Source organism: Camponotus floridanus, unplaced genomic scaffold (assembly GCF_003227725.1).
Source record: "Camponotus floridanus strain SB8 unplaced genomic scaffold, Cflo_v7.5 scaffold5, whole genome shotgun sequence".
Taxonomy (NCBI): domain Eukaryota; kingdom Metazoa; phylum Arthropoda; class Insecta; order Hymenoptera; family Formicidae; genus Camponotus; species Camponotus floridanus.
Genome location: NW_020229658.1, coordinates 2,737,628 through 2,752,974, shown reverse-complemented (window position 1 = coordinate 2,752,974; position 15,347 = coordinate 2,737,628). Strand labels below are relative to the sequence as shown.

Genomic DNA, 15,347 nt, shown 5'->3' with positions numbered 1-15,347 from the left:
AAAATAAAACCAAGAAGAATTATTGTTCGAACAAAATTCCTCATCTCTCTATTTTAATTTAATAAAATGAAACATTGTTAACGTTGTAATTGCAAAAACAGATTTCCGTAAATTGAAAATATTTGTATGGGCAGACGTTAATTGTTTGCAATAAAAAAAAAGTAAGATTTGAACATCTTTTTTTGTTTACAAAAATGCAAATGAGCTGACTGTGGTCAATGGATTACTACGAGGTAGTTATGAAGTGGATAAGGCGTGCAACTGCTCTCTCGCGGTGCATCGTACCGTTTAGATGCTCTCAATGTTGCACCGGAATGTTGCACATACGGATGAGGCAACATCTGCCAGCAAACGTACGCGTTATGTTCGGTGCGACATAATAAATTGCAAAACGTGCCGTTGTCGTTTATACTTAAGGCGATTTCCCCAGAAGAGTATTTATTAACGTGTAAACGAAGGTTACGGATGCGCGTTCGTGACTACCAGTCGTTTTAATAAGTTATCAAGAGTGATATAGCTGAGAATTTATTTCCTCACAGATCGGAAAGCATTCTAAAAATATAAACCATGAAGGAATCTCCTTGCAAATTATAAAGTTTGTAAATTTTGCGCTGATTAAAGACTTGTCACATTTTGAAAATAGAAACTTTGAAATACTTTGCTGAATTAATCGACATTTGCTAGATGCAATTATTTTATTTTAGACGTGTTCAGATCGTATGATTTGCTTCAGCAGAGTGACATATCCAGAATTAAAAGGTAGGGGATAAAAATTTAAAACGCGAGAAATAGGAGGATTAATTATAAAAAAATGTGATTATCTTGTGCTACAAAGTTCTTTGGCAGCAAACACCAGGCAGATTCCTGATATCCAGAGTACGACCGCAAAATATTACATTAAAGCCGTGATTATACAATGTATCGCGATAGGGACGAAGAAATCGTGCGTATAAGTCCGACGTGCACATCGTGTCACCATTCCAGCCGAGTGAAATCAATGTTTTTCCCAGCGTCCCGAAGAAACCGGCACTACTAAGATCGCGAGCGCGTAGAAACAGGGCTCGGGGAGGAGAGAGACGGTGTCGAGGAGGTGAATCAAAGAGGTAAAAGAAACGGCGGCGAGTCGACCAGGGACAGCGAGAGGAACGGAGGGGCAGAGTCTAACCGAGCAATGTTCGATTTTAGGTCAGATCGTGCCGCGAAAACTAATCGCCGCACACTTTGCGGCAGATTCGTCGCTATGGCGATTATCGTGGATGCTCGATCGCCAGCCGATCGTGCGATCGATCGAATCGATCCGATTGAATTTTCTCCGCACAAGCTACCTACACGATTTTCTTTGACTCTAACTGGCAGAGAGAAACATAATTCCATCATAAATAACAATTTAAAAATCCTAATATTCATTGTCCATTTATTATTTCTTACAACATTTGTTTCACGTACTATTATTAAAATAATTCTTATGAGAAACTTTTCATCATCATAATTAATTAATATATTAATTATCAGTGATTGATATAATTTCGATTTACGATGTACTTATGAATTACATCGTCTACGGCGCCCCTTCTGTTCCCTTCGATCCAATCAACCTCCTCCGCGCGCGTACTTTTAATATTCTAGTTGGTTCGTCGATCCCGTCGTTGCTCCGTTAATCACTGTTATCGATTATCCGCGGGAGCAGATCCACCCGAGTGTGCCATTTCGTCCCGACGACGTGATTCCTGACCACCGCCTGTCTACCCTCATCGTGCAACGAGAAGTCGTTGCTGTACGGAATTTTTACCGATCGACGCAGAGCTGAAATCCGCTCGCGGCGTAACCTAAATCGCTTATAATCGTTTTGATTCCAGTATAAGCTGCGAGTACAACCGAGTATATCAACGATACTGCCTCCTATACTCGTTTACTAGCCGATCGATCGCTTACGCAATCGAGGCGACCGGTATTATAAGCAGCGAAGGACGCGAACGGCAACGCGTGCCAGTTGAAAGTCCGTCCGATGAATGCTCGAAAAATCTTAGTCACTTGCCTTCTATAGGCGTGTGAGATTCATTCATGGGAAATAACTGCACTTTAAGAAATAATGATATTATTTTGCAGGCTCTCGATCGAAAGGGAATACCTGTCATTTTTTTATTAAAATTAAAAATTGCATACTTTACAACTTTTTAAAACATTAGAACAATTTTAACTTATTGCACAAATTAAAACTAATTATATATTAAAGATGAAGTAATGTAAAGAGATGTAGCAGTGACAATGAAACTCCATTTGAACAAACACGTTGCGCATTCGTGCCGATCGCTACTCGCTGCTGGATACCGGTTCTCTAGCAACGTCTAACGACAATCGCATCCATCAAGGGACATCGCGATAATTCCACTCTACTTCAGCCCGCAGCGATTCGTAGATCATAACGTCGGATCTCGATAGGTCATCCCGCGGGCATTTTATTATCACGAATGCGCGGAATCGGCGACGCGTGGAGGCTGATGACGATCTGCGATCGATGTCATCGTCAACGTGTTTTCCATGTCGCGATATATCGGGAAAAAAATAACTCTCGCCTGTTCTCTCTCTCATGTAGGTGCGGTCGGAATCCGCGGAAAATTCCTAGGCGTTCTCCGTTACCGATTGGACGCGTATTCGCGCGCAAACGACCGCCTGAAAAAAGGAAAATCCTGAGCGCATGTTCTTGCGTGACGGGACTAGAAAATCCCGAATAGCGACTGGAGGCGAGAAGTAGTCGCGAAAAGACAACGACGACGGTCAACTGAATTTTCTGCAAGAAAATCGACGCGAAATTGGTTAAAGAATATTTCCGCGAATTTTTTCCAGAATCACCTTTAATCATCGCTCTTTTAAATCGAATCAATCAAGAAATTATCGCGTGATTTCATTTCGCGAAAAAAACTACATGATTCGTTATGTCTTCATGTTTTTCTGTCGTATACATTTTCCTCTACGCGACATAAAGTTAATTGCATGATAAATCTATTTAAAAAAATAATCGATCGATCGACCGTGTCTCTATTTTCTTTTTTAGAGTAATCGTGTCGCTGTGCGAACAAATAGCATCGCATAATGTTACACGCTCATTGGTAGGTGGGAGAAACAGGAACGTGCATATATGTCCCACAATAAAATAGTAAATGTCAAGAGCGCTAAATCCAGTTAAACTTTTCGCGATTAAGGCCACCTGACAGGTTACAGACGGAATATTAAATTCTGCTAAACGTGTCGCAAAAAATAGAATGGATTATGGATAAGTGATTTGACATGTTCTGAGAATAGAGTCCACAAATTAACACTGTCGTTGTTTTGACGCGTCGGAATTATCCGTAATTGCACGTTTCTATTTTTATCAGGGGAACATTATAATTCAAACCGTTTCTCTAGTTGATTTCGATGGCGAGACGATACAATTATATGATATGATCTATGATCGTGTTTTTCTCGATGGTAGCAACAATGAGTATCATGTTGTGCCATTAATAGATGGTTTCAGTGCATATGTATCGAGAGTAAACATTTATTAAAACAATTGCAGTGTGCTCTTGTTTTCATAGAAATCGAATAATTAATAAACAAGAAATATGTTTGTTAAATTAAGCGTTTTAATGGATAATTAAATACACAACTTTTAATTAAATATTAAATGTCGCATATTACGACAATAAATACCAAATAAGATTTATTAAGATTAATTCTGTTCTAGAGTAATTCTATTATTTTTTTTTTACTAGAAAGTAATATATACATTTTATAAAATCTTAAAAATCAAAATTTTGTTTTATCTCAACTTCTTGACAAGTCTATATATCTGCGATTGAGTCGTGAAATGTCAATCAATTAAAAAGTACGCGATGAGAATAGATCACGCTGGGCTAAAAATATATATATATAAATTTCGGTAGTCAAGCATCGAGGTTTTTGCCTGCCAATATATTTCGCGATTATCGAAATCATTTGCACATCGATACGTGACGTCAAACTCGCGAAATTTAATGAACGATATGCCTCGTGCATCTACTGTGTGCCATCTGATAGAAAAGTCGGACCACCATCGCGATTGATCCAATTATCTTCGATCGAAACGACGTGCGTTGAATTTTTGTGTCCTACGATTTGCGATACGATCGCATAAATGAAAGGTAAATTTTAAACCCCGAAGAAAAGAGTAGTTTAACGAGCCTCTACTTTTTAAAAGATATTTTTAAAGAATAATTTTTTTAATTTTTAAGAAAATATTTTTTAAACAATTACATATATGTATGTGTATTTTATGTAATTATATAATAAATCTACAAGAGATATACTTCAAAATGCATCGCAAGAATCTCAAACGCGATCGTAATCACAGTTTTGATTCTGTGACTTTCTGTCAAAAAGACGAAAATATAGAGACGAACGAAGAAACGAAAGTCAAAACACGAGCGGAACATGCGTTTCCAGAGGGAATTTGTATCTGCGGAAATCAGCAGAAGTTAGGATCCGGGCGAGTAGTTTCGCGGTCGAAAAAGTTCTCGCGGGGGCAAAGGGGGGGAGAGATTGAATGGTTCGAGGTGGCATTCCCGTCCGTGGTCTTCCCGATATAAAATCCGATCGGAGCAGAAATCGGAGGAAGCGAGAGTAGACAGGACGAGGAGTCGTAGGACGAGAGGAGAGATCGCGGAGCGTTCGGCACGACGGTGTGTGACGGGACGTCATAAAGTCCCATTTGTGCCGATAAAAACAAGCGGCACGGAATACGTACGTCGATATGCATAAAGAAAAAAGGAAGAGGTCAGCGCGCGCGTGCGCGATGGAACGGGACGGGCAACATCGGCGGGGATCCAGCTACGATCGAACCGATCGTTTCGACGGTCCCGGCTTCTCACTAAATTCGCAATATACGATCCCGGGAAACCAAAACGAACCGGCTTTCACGACGTCGCGGGAAGGTACCTTCCCTTCGGTAACGATACGATCGAAACTCAGACGCGCGTCGTCCGAGAAAACGAGGAAGATATTGGTCGGGGCATTCGTTTTAAAGGATCCGAGAGATGCTGATATAGTGTGTATACATGTGTATACGGATATCTATGGGTATACGTATGCACGATTGTCAAAATAAGTCCGCGACGATCGGTCCCCGACGACTTTGAGAAATTCAGCCGTCTCTTCGTCGCGATCCTCCTCCTTCCTCCCTCGTACTTTCTGACAAATCCGTTTCCCCATGCGCGAATCGATCTTCGAGATTGGATGAGCTCCTGCGATAGTCGTGAAGATCGATTTGCTGTAAATCTTTGCGACGCATCTCTAATGCTCCGAACGATACTGTGATTCGAAAGGAAAACCTACTCTCCATTATAAGGTACAATTTAATCACTTTTTTATCAACATTAAATCTTCATAATCAAACCTAAATGTTAATAATAAATTCTGATAAATTTGTATTTATATTAATTTTAAAATTAATCATTTAACCATAACGAGACACGAAATGATTAGGAATAAATCGATTCGATATGTGTATCGTTAATTATTCAGATATGAATATCATTCAAGATACACAAGCGTGTGTTCTTGATATCCTCGTGTGTATCGCGACATTTTCGACAAGTTCGCGTTGTGGGATACCCGGTTAGTATGTTATTCAATATTGGACAGCGTAGCCTTTCGCAAAGAGAGGTCTCGAGAGGTTGTCGATCTCTTCAGGGTGGAATACGTGATCATATCGGCAACGTCCATCCGCGTGCGAACCAATGTTCACTTAGCGCGAGAATTTATGTGACGATGGACAAACCGGAAATCATGGACCGAACGTTCTCCGCAGACCCTGCGCGGTTCTTTCGACAGATTCGCAGTCTCCTTTCGTCCAAAGATTCAGAAAAAAGCGAGCCTATTCTCACGAGGCGTGTAAGCCTCGAGGTTATTTACAGCTGGGAGAGCACGTCCCGAAATCGGGAATAAATTATTTATCGCGCAGCTGCTCGTCGTCGCGATTTTGTCATAAACACCCGTGGAAACGAGCAGCCGGCATGGGCCGTAATGTCAGCTGTATTTTAACACTAACAACCGAACCGGTTATTTTGACGTTTTAAAGAAAAAGTCTTGTCCTTTAATGCACTAAAGACTCGCTTTCGATACCTCATCTCTCGCAGACGATAGAGAAGAAATAAATTACACCGAGCGCAAAGTAGCTTCTTATGTCTCTGTTCATCACTTTTTTAAAACCTATACTAATAAAATAAATAATATGATGCAAGAATCTTCAAGAATCTTCTTCGCAATTTCGATGGAAATGTGGAATCGCGCATTCTCGAGATTAAAAGCACGCCGAGTAAGTTCGCAAAAGGCGCTCGAGTAATTGTAGAATCTGCCGGACGCAACTTGTCCGTGAGAGGACAAGTGACGGACGCCGGTCTTGGTCCACGATCGCCCTCGCGATCGAGGACCAATCTCGAGCACATGCGCCGTTCGTGCTCGAGGGACGTCCGATCTCGTCCTTCGGTCGACAATGTCCTCTCATCGTCATCCTCGTTATCATCGTTTCCTACTTCGAATCTCTCGATCTCCAGGTGTATCTCCTCTCGCACACATATTTAGTGCGATTCTCCGCTCTTTGCGTTCTCGCTTCTTATATACCTTCGTACCATCCCCGGTAGTCCTACGATGCTGTCAGCCGGCGCGAGCGACAATGCCCGATGCGAGATAAGGGCGAAACCTTAAGAGACTCGCGGACGAAGTTCTCGGGCAGACACGTAGGAGTTACGTTCGGTATATTGTACGTAAGCGACCAGATCCACGATCTACTTCTCGGGATGCTACCGTCCTCGCCTCGCGTACACTTATTTCTGCGATATAATGCTATGAGATATTGTTCGATATCAGACGGGGTTCGAAAATGCAAGAGATAGATCGCAAAGGATGCGCAAATAAATATGATGCACGTTACTATATCTCATTATGAAATTGACGCGATGATGTATTCTCGGAAAGCTCGATGCCAGTCATATTGATTCGATCGAAAGTTCGAAAAATATATGAAAAGGATCCAAAGAGCCATGATTGATCATTAATTTGCAGACAAATTTCAAAAGTTTCTAAGGACTCTTGAGATATAATATAATCTCTTTATGCAAAAATTTTATTATTTTTAGTATAAAGAAAAGAAAATTTACACTCCACGTGAAATATTGGCTGTGATATTTTTTTTATCTAAAATTTTATTCTCCGTGAATTTCTACAAATTAATGGCCAGCAATATATATCGATAGACATGTTGTTCTACTTGTAAATTTTGTCAGCGACTGGCTATCGATCGACGATAAAATACGTCGGTTATATGGCAAGATCGCGCACAGGTCGTCTTTTACTTCGTTAACGTCAAAGTTACGGGACGTTCTCTTTTCGAAAGTTGGCGTTACATCGCGCAACAAAGTAGGCAAGAGACATTCCGAAGGCAGAGAGCACATGTCGCACAAGGTTCCATTCGGGACGAAGGCCTCGTATGTTTTTTTCGGTCGATGAGAAGAAGAAGTAGGCGCTTAGAGAGGTACATAGGTATACGCGCGCACTTTCTCTAGGCCGTGCCTCTCTCGAAAAGTCGATACTCGGGCCGCCGAACTCGGAAAGCGGCAAGGTGGGCCTGTGACAAGGCCCCTTCGATGTCACCAAACTCGTTCCGAAGACTGTACGATCTGCCCAGCCCACTTTACAACTCGCCTTCGCCTTCGTGTCGCGGCGACCACGCGAGTATCCTAATACAAGGCAACGATCTCTGATTTTGTGGGACATTCTAAAACTTCTTACGTAACGTCGGCCGATAGAATGCGAATTTTATTCGTCGTTATGCAATCGTTAAGCCACTCGCGCCCAGCCTTCCGAGGGTTTCATTAAAATACGCGACGCGTTTACTACCCTCTTCTAGATAGCCTCTGATCAAATTATGTAAACCGACTTGATAACACGAGATATAATATCTCTGTATTTTATTTTATAAACCAAACGAACGAGCTTGCATCGCTTACGAATGTGTAAACAATATTATACGATTAGTCACGTTGATATCTGCTATTTTATATATTAACTTCGAGTTATACGTCAGTTTTTTTTATCAGTGTCGCGTGTATTTTATGAAAGCGCGATGTGTTTCTAATGATGTCATTATCACGATTTATATTTGTCCCAATGGGACGCAGTTACTTTGAACTGTCAATTATAATCGGCAGTAATGGAGCATTTATATAAGACCGGTTGGATTAGGTGGATAAACATGCTTGTGACGGAGATTCCATATGTTAATGGCGTTTACGAGATACGTTTGCGCGATTCTCAGCTTCTTTGATCCCACTTATATTTAATGCGCAAGTGGTAACGCAATATGATTCTCGAGATAATTAGTGCATCCACGAATGTGCGATGCATAACGCAACACCTACCTACCTACCTCTGCCTCTCTTCCTTCCCTCATCCGTCCGACTCCTTTATGGACACGAAAGCGTGAGCCTTCCTTTTAATCGCGTATACATAATTAATTGCAGTGCTCTCGGTTTACCGTCTGTCTCTTTTTCTCTCTCTTTATTCTCGTCATCAAGTATTTAGCGCGATAACCGAAACGTATCAATCGGCCTTTGCGATCTTTCTTTCTCTCTCTGAAAGCACGGTGTAAAAAAAGAATTAACTTTGTTACAATCAGCCTCCACTTTTTTTAAATCTCCCCACTCTATTTACTACCATCGTAATTAAAAATTTTCGCAAAAACGGAACGTATTGTGAGATGATTCAATCATAATTGCATGTGTTTTATATCTTAATTACTATATAATTAAAACAAAAAAAAGTATGTATATATTTTATTTTGTTTTGTTTTGTTGGAAATCATATCAAAAGTATATACATATTTTTATTTTGTTTTGTCGCAAATCATGCAACGCGATAAAAGAAACTTTTTGCTCGCTAATCGACATGTTACATTAATTGCTACCATTTCCAGGGACAATCCTTTCAACTGACGTCACATAGTCGTTCACGATTTATATTCCAGAAAAGCAATGGAGATCCGGAAGGATATTTGTCGCATTTTGTGAGATTCGCGATCTTCCAGATGGCAGACATCTTCCTGTGGAAAGGAGCAAGGCAGCGCGGGTTTTAACGTCCTTTTTACGACCCTTTAAAATACCATCGTCGCGGTGGCTCTAGCCGGCTCTCTTAATTATTTTACGAGAATTCCCGACGACAATGCTCAGTGGCAAAAACAAGCGGTAACACCTTGTCTACCGCTTGGCTTGCAAGCCATAGAGATTACGAGGAAACGCGTACGGAACTAAAACTTTGACGATACTCTCTCCAAAACTGTTAGCCAGCAGTAAGCAACGCCAAAAGGGACGCATATCTCAGGGCTATAGAGCGGCTCTATATTTTGATAAAATTAATTATTTTTATACACATACAACACATTCGAAAAGGTAACGGTCATTAAAACGATCGCTGTATTGATGTTTGCGCGAAATAACGTTTACTTTTCTTCGTGGCTTTGCCAAAGTTAGCACGAACGTCGCACTAAATTTTATTAATTACGTTATTCCCGCTGATTGTGATAACGATCTGACTGATTAAATGGAAGAAGCGACTGTAATGTCGCTAATCACGAATGCATACTTTGCCGAAAGTTGCCGACGATTTTACGACTTAAACTTCTATATCCGTGTCACGCGAAAGAATGACGAGGAGATTCGCGCATGAATAATGCATTGACCCGACGACATCGAGAAATAAACATTATCGGGCACGCGAGGTCATCGTACCCCAGGAAATTAATAATTTTCAACTTTCGTCTCGACCAGTCGAAATACGATATATGTCATTAATCACGCTGATGTTCGCGATAGATTCTCCGAAACGCGATTTTTCGCCAGTGTCAAAGAAAATCGAAAACATTTGTTTTAATTTATGAACATCCCATGAATTTTATAGCTGCGATTACCTTTGGCGGTTAATTTATCGAGAAGAAAAAAAAAGTCGTCGCGTCTGAATCGTCGTGTCCAGCTAATTTTTTAATCGACCACGTGTTCGTGTTTTACATGTGTTTCGTTTATCGACGCGAAATTTCAAAATTTCTATTAAATCCGGAAGATCCGTTTAATTCCGATATTGCTAATAATAGAACCTCTCTAGGATCTACAAAATTCTACAATATATCTACATTTTTAGAATAAATTTCTGTATATCTATTAAAATTCTTTCATCTAATCTTTTTCTCGTTTTTCTTTTATTTAATTTTTAGCCTAATTGTACTTTTTGATAACGTCTAAAAATATTTATTATGTTGTACGTATTTTTTTTTTATACGTATATTTTCCTTCAGACTCTCGTACCTATAACTTTGGATAATTTTTCATTTATTCTTTTATTTTCTTTATATCTATTACTCAGTCTTAGCTTCTATTAATTAAAAATTTCACGATTTTGATCGAGAATTTCAACATCGAAATCCATGGGATCTGGAGCGAAAGGGAAGAATTAGGAAACTCGCGCTAATTCCCAAAATTAGGTTCTTATCTCCGATGTTGCGAACGGAGGCGAGGAACCGGTGCGATCGCGCCACGTAGAAGAGAAACAAATAGGACTTCGGCCCAATTAGGGATTTATTTATGCGCCGGCGGGCATATTAAACGGGTGAAAATATGAAGGCAAAAAAAGGAGAGGAAAGCCGCGGGAACGTGTTCACCCAATTCGAGCTAACCGATCGTAGATACACGTCGCGCTTATAAAGATCGTAGCAGGGCCTCGTTAACGAACTGCCAGGGCAGTTAAGCATAAATTGCAGCTTTGAGCCGTCTCTCTTGTGGCGTGTCTCGGGCATTTGCTTGTGCGTGCAGCCTCGCTTTCTCGCCTTAAATCCGCAACCGACCAGTTGGCCATCTCGCAATTTCGACGCTGCAAAACGATCGTTTCTCCCGTGTGCGACGCCGCTATCGTAATGAAGCGATTCGGTTATTAACACGCGTGCCTCTCGATCAAAAAGCTTTCAAATCCTTTAAAAAATATGTGTTTGTTCGAAGAAGTGAAAACGCGAACGCTTCAGATCAGACGATTCGATTGAAGAAAGATATTCGGTAAATTAGCGTCGAGAATCTTTCAATATTAGTCGTTTAACCCGAGCATCGGTGAGAAAATTAAAGGCCACGTTTATCATGTCAGACATACATTATTACGCTTTTTTAGTTAAATACGAGTAATTCTGTAATTTATGTTACAAGACGAGATACTCTTTATTTGCCGCGCAACGGTTCTCGGATTCTAAGACCTACTTATGGACCCAATTTTCGCTTTGTGAAAAAGCAGAGGAACCGTCGTAGCGTGACTGACAGGGACCTCTCGTCCTCTCGCGCGTGAAGAATGGCAAGAGGAAGACTAGAAGGAGGGAAAAGAGAGATGCGGACGGACAATGTCGCCTCGTTTATCAGGACGGCATTGTGGGGACCATCGTTGCCCTTCTCGACACACCCTTTGTTAGTTATATCCAGACTGCGCGAGCTCCGAGACTACTCAATCCTTTCTTTCATTCACTCTTCGAGAGATTCTTTTCATTTTTCTTCTCTCTTTCACTCTTACATTACTGCGTAACAAGAACCTGCCCGAGAAACGAGAAAAAAAGGGAAGGACAGAGATGCCGATGTCCCCGTTCGCGCTCTCCGTGGTTATCTCTTTAAAAAGCAATTGTACTCGAAAAAATGCTTCTCCGCTATCTGGAAAACGGATCGCGCGACTTGAAGATAGAAGGTTGAATCATGCTTATAAATGTACGAGTGTCGGCAAAGGTATATCTCCTTCGGATAACATTCTAACGTTCTTTTTTTTATAAGAATCAGTATTTTTCAATAGTTGTCCAATATTTTATACGGTTATTTATGCATATAATTAATTAACTTTTTAAAAAAACAATTTGTATATATATAGAAAATTTCGAAGTAATGAATTTATTAGATTTATGTACACCTCTAATTATAATTTGCTTTTTTAATATTCTTCTCATATATATAATAACAATTGTAAAAATAGATAATAAATTTGTGTATCAAATAATTATGATAATAATAAAATATTTTATTATTGTGGGTGTGCGACATAAATATAAATTCATTACTCTAAATAAAAAATATTTTAGTACTCACCGCGCAAAAGCGAAGGGGTGGTAGTAGTAGAGTAGTTATAGTAGTTATAGAGTACACATGTTGATCTGTAAAATATGAATAAAATCAAATTATAACGTAATGATCAAAGTAATTAATATTTTAAAAAGTGTTATATCATAATATAATTTTTTATTAAAACTTTATTAACTATTATAATAACTATTATATATGATTAAATTTTTCTTAAAATAAATATTATACACAATTAATTTTCTGTTTGCGCCTTTAAATAAATAATTAGTAAAAGAAATTCATAACTTAAATTCATAACTTAAAAAAAAGCGATTATTTTCAAAAGTCAATTAAATTCTAAATTACTTACCATACAGTTGCATCGTCAGTGCTCGATGTTTCTTTGGACTTCCTCTTTCTCTCTTATTTATCCTTTGTTGTTTCCTCATGGCACTCACACTCGCGCAAACATAGTTAATTACAGTCGCGCGCGCACTAATCGATAGAATACGACGATCGCGCGACACTTTGCACGGCACTCCCGATACGTTAATTGCATACTTTATTACGCGCACTTTATTATACTTTCGGAAGAACAATTCGAAAACATTATATATAATTCGCTCAAAATACTATATAATTATTAACGATTATATTTAATAAGCAATTGCAATATATAAATAAACGATAGCAGCGATTCTGCTCTAATGTGATACAACGAGAGTCGAATTAATTACTAATTAGATGTATTAGAGTGTCGGAAAACATATTAAAAAAATTCGACATACATGATATATTTCATGTATATAAATCGCGGAAAATGAAGATATTATTACAAAATAATATATCTTGATATGTGATATATCTTTTTTATTACTTAAATTATTCGATATATTACATACGTACTTCGTGCTCTCAATTTAAGATGAACGTGAGCGAATTATATTTAAATCGAAAAGTGTTTATATTTTTAAAGCGAAAAGTTTAAACAGAGATGCCAAATACTTTCGAATATATCTAAAAGAGGATTTCATAAATAATAATCATTAAATTTTTCAGAATTAAACAATAATTTGTAAATATAATCCTCTAGATATAATTACAAATAGGATTTAATCAGTCATGTGAATTGATAATATCTAATTATATTAATATTATGAAATAATCGCGCTTGGCATCTCCTAATACTTGTCGTAATTGTATTTAAATATTTAACTATTAAAACAACGATGCGTACGTAGCAGAATTTCGAATTGTTACCGTCCTACTCGCGAGCCGTCGAGTGAATGACAAAGGTACGACGATAACAAACCTCGCGCATGTGTATAAGGTATAGTAACAGCGCGTGCTACGTCAAAGATATATGACGTATTTTATATGTTTTTATGTCATGGTACGTCTCTTGCTCTCTGGAATGTGCTATTGTTTACATACGCGCGCGAGACTCGCCGTGGCCTTGTCATTGGGACACAGTTAGTTTCGAGCGAGAAACGGTCCGAGTCACTACGTATTTTAATGTCTCTTTAAAGAAACGATAAAGAAATTATTAAAAGTTGCCAAGCGCGATAGTTTCTTAAAATTTACTCTAATTATTGACTATTAACGCGCGCAATTGATAAAGCTTTACTTGTAAATATATGTATATTAAAATAGAAGATTTAATTCGTTATCTCGCGCTATCACGAAATATTTATCGCAAAATAAATTCATAGGAAATATTCTATTAATTATGGATTAATCATTAATCATGATTTTTCGTTATTTGATTTACTTGATTTATACACTCTCGATACGAAAATGGCAAATGACGTTAAAGTCGGTAAATAATATAAAACTCTGAAAATAGCGATTATTATGATACGAATTTTTCATCTTGAGAATTAATTAATCATTTTCGAATTTAATTATTTAATAAATAATCGTTTCTTGTGATGTTTTTGGACAATTGTTTTTTAAATATGCTTGGATTCAAATGTATTTCATGTTTCGCGTTTTAAAATCTTCATTTAGATTTAAATTGCTAATCATATTTACGTAACATACAATTAAGAACATATATAATGATATATGAGTCGTTGAATCGCGATTATAATAACGAATAATTAACATCATATCAGCATTGATATGACACATCAATTCTTGATTAATAATTAATATAATATTGAAAAAAAAACAATAGAATATTTCTTGTAAATTTATTCGTAGTGCGTTAAATATTTTATCATATTTCGCTTTACGTGGTATAGAGTGCTGTTATTCACATGCCTTGACCTTATCATTTGCGTCACGACACTCGAGTGAGAAGGCAATAACGCGACCCTCTCTGTATATCATAGAATTACTCTTCAAAATGTAAGATTATTTCTTATAACTTTTGCAATTAGTGATTCCTATGATTGAACAGTTGCGGTTGATTAATGACTCATAAACATTTTAATAAAAGATTAAAGATATAAATACATAGTTTTATTCCGATATATATACACGTTAATGATTATTTTGTTTAAATTCGATTATATCTTGCATCGTACTTTAAACTTTTCAATTTAAATATAATTTGCTCATCATTATTATATCGAGAATATAAAATAATACTCTACTATTACTATTTTTTCTTAATATACATATAATAGTACGTTTTATAATCGGGAGTGTTGTACAAAATATCACGCGTAATTGTGTTTCGTGAGTGAATATTGTATGAGTGCCACAATACAAAAGGATGGATAAGAAAGGAAACCTGAGGAGACATCAGCAGAGCAACTGTAGGGTGAGTAAATAATTTATTTATATAAAATTAATTGCTTCGCAAGTGTATAATTTAGAAATTATACTATTATAACACATACTATCATAAAAGATATGCTTTCATTTTATTAGGATATTTAAAAAAATATTAAATATAGAAATTAGCTCATGTAGGATTTTCGAAATACATATATATTTATTTATTTATATATTTTACAGAAACTAAATCTGTCTAAAAAAATTGTCGCCTTATTTTTTGTATAACAAGTTTTAAATAATTACACGTACGTAACGTTGCTATAAAATTTAAAGAAATAATTTGTATTTTATAAATAATTTTTTATAGATATTTTATTTGTATTTGAATAATAAGTAATGAATCTTTACTCCAAATAATATAATTGCTATCTAATCTAATTGCCTATTTAATAATGTTAGAAGTCGATTATCTATCGATAT

The 15,347-nt window shown here is 37.5% G+C and overlaps 1 long non-coding RNA gene across 1 annotated transcript; it reads right to left on the bottom strand.

Moving 5' to 3' along the window:
* Positions 1-12,166: 12,166 nt before the first annotated feature.
* Positions 12,167-12,613, bottom strand: LOC105249896. The gene is made up of 2 exons (XR_889080.2): positions 12,511-12,613; positions 12,167-12,232 (listed from the first exon to the last, which is right to left on the bottom strand). It is a non-coding gene; the product is annotated as an uncharacterized LOC105249896 (long non-coding RNA).
* Between the last annotated feature and the right edge of the window lie 2,734 nt (positions 12,614-15,347).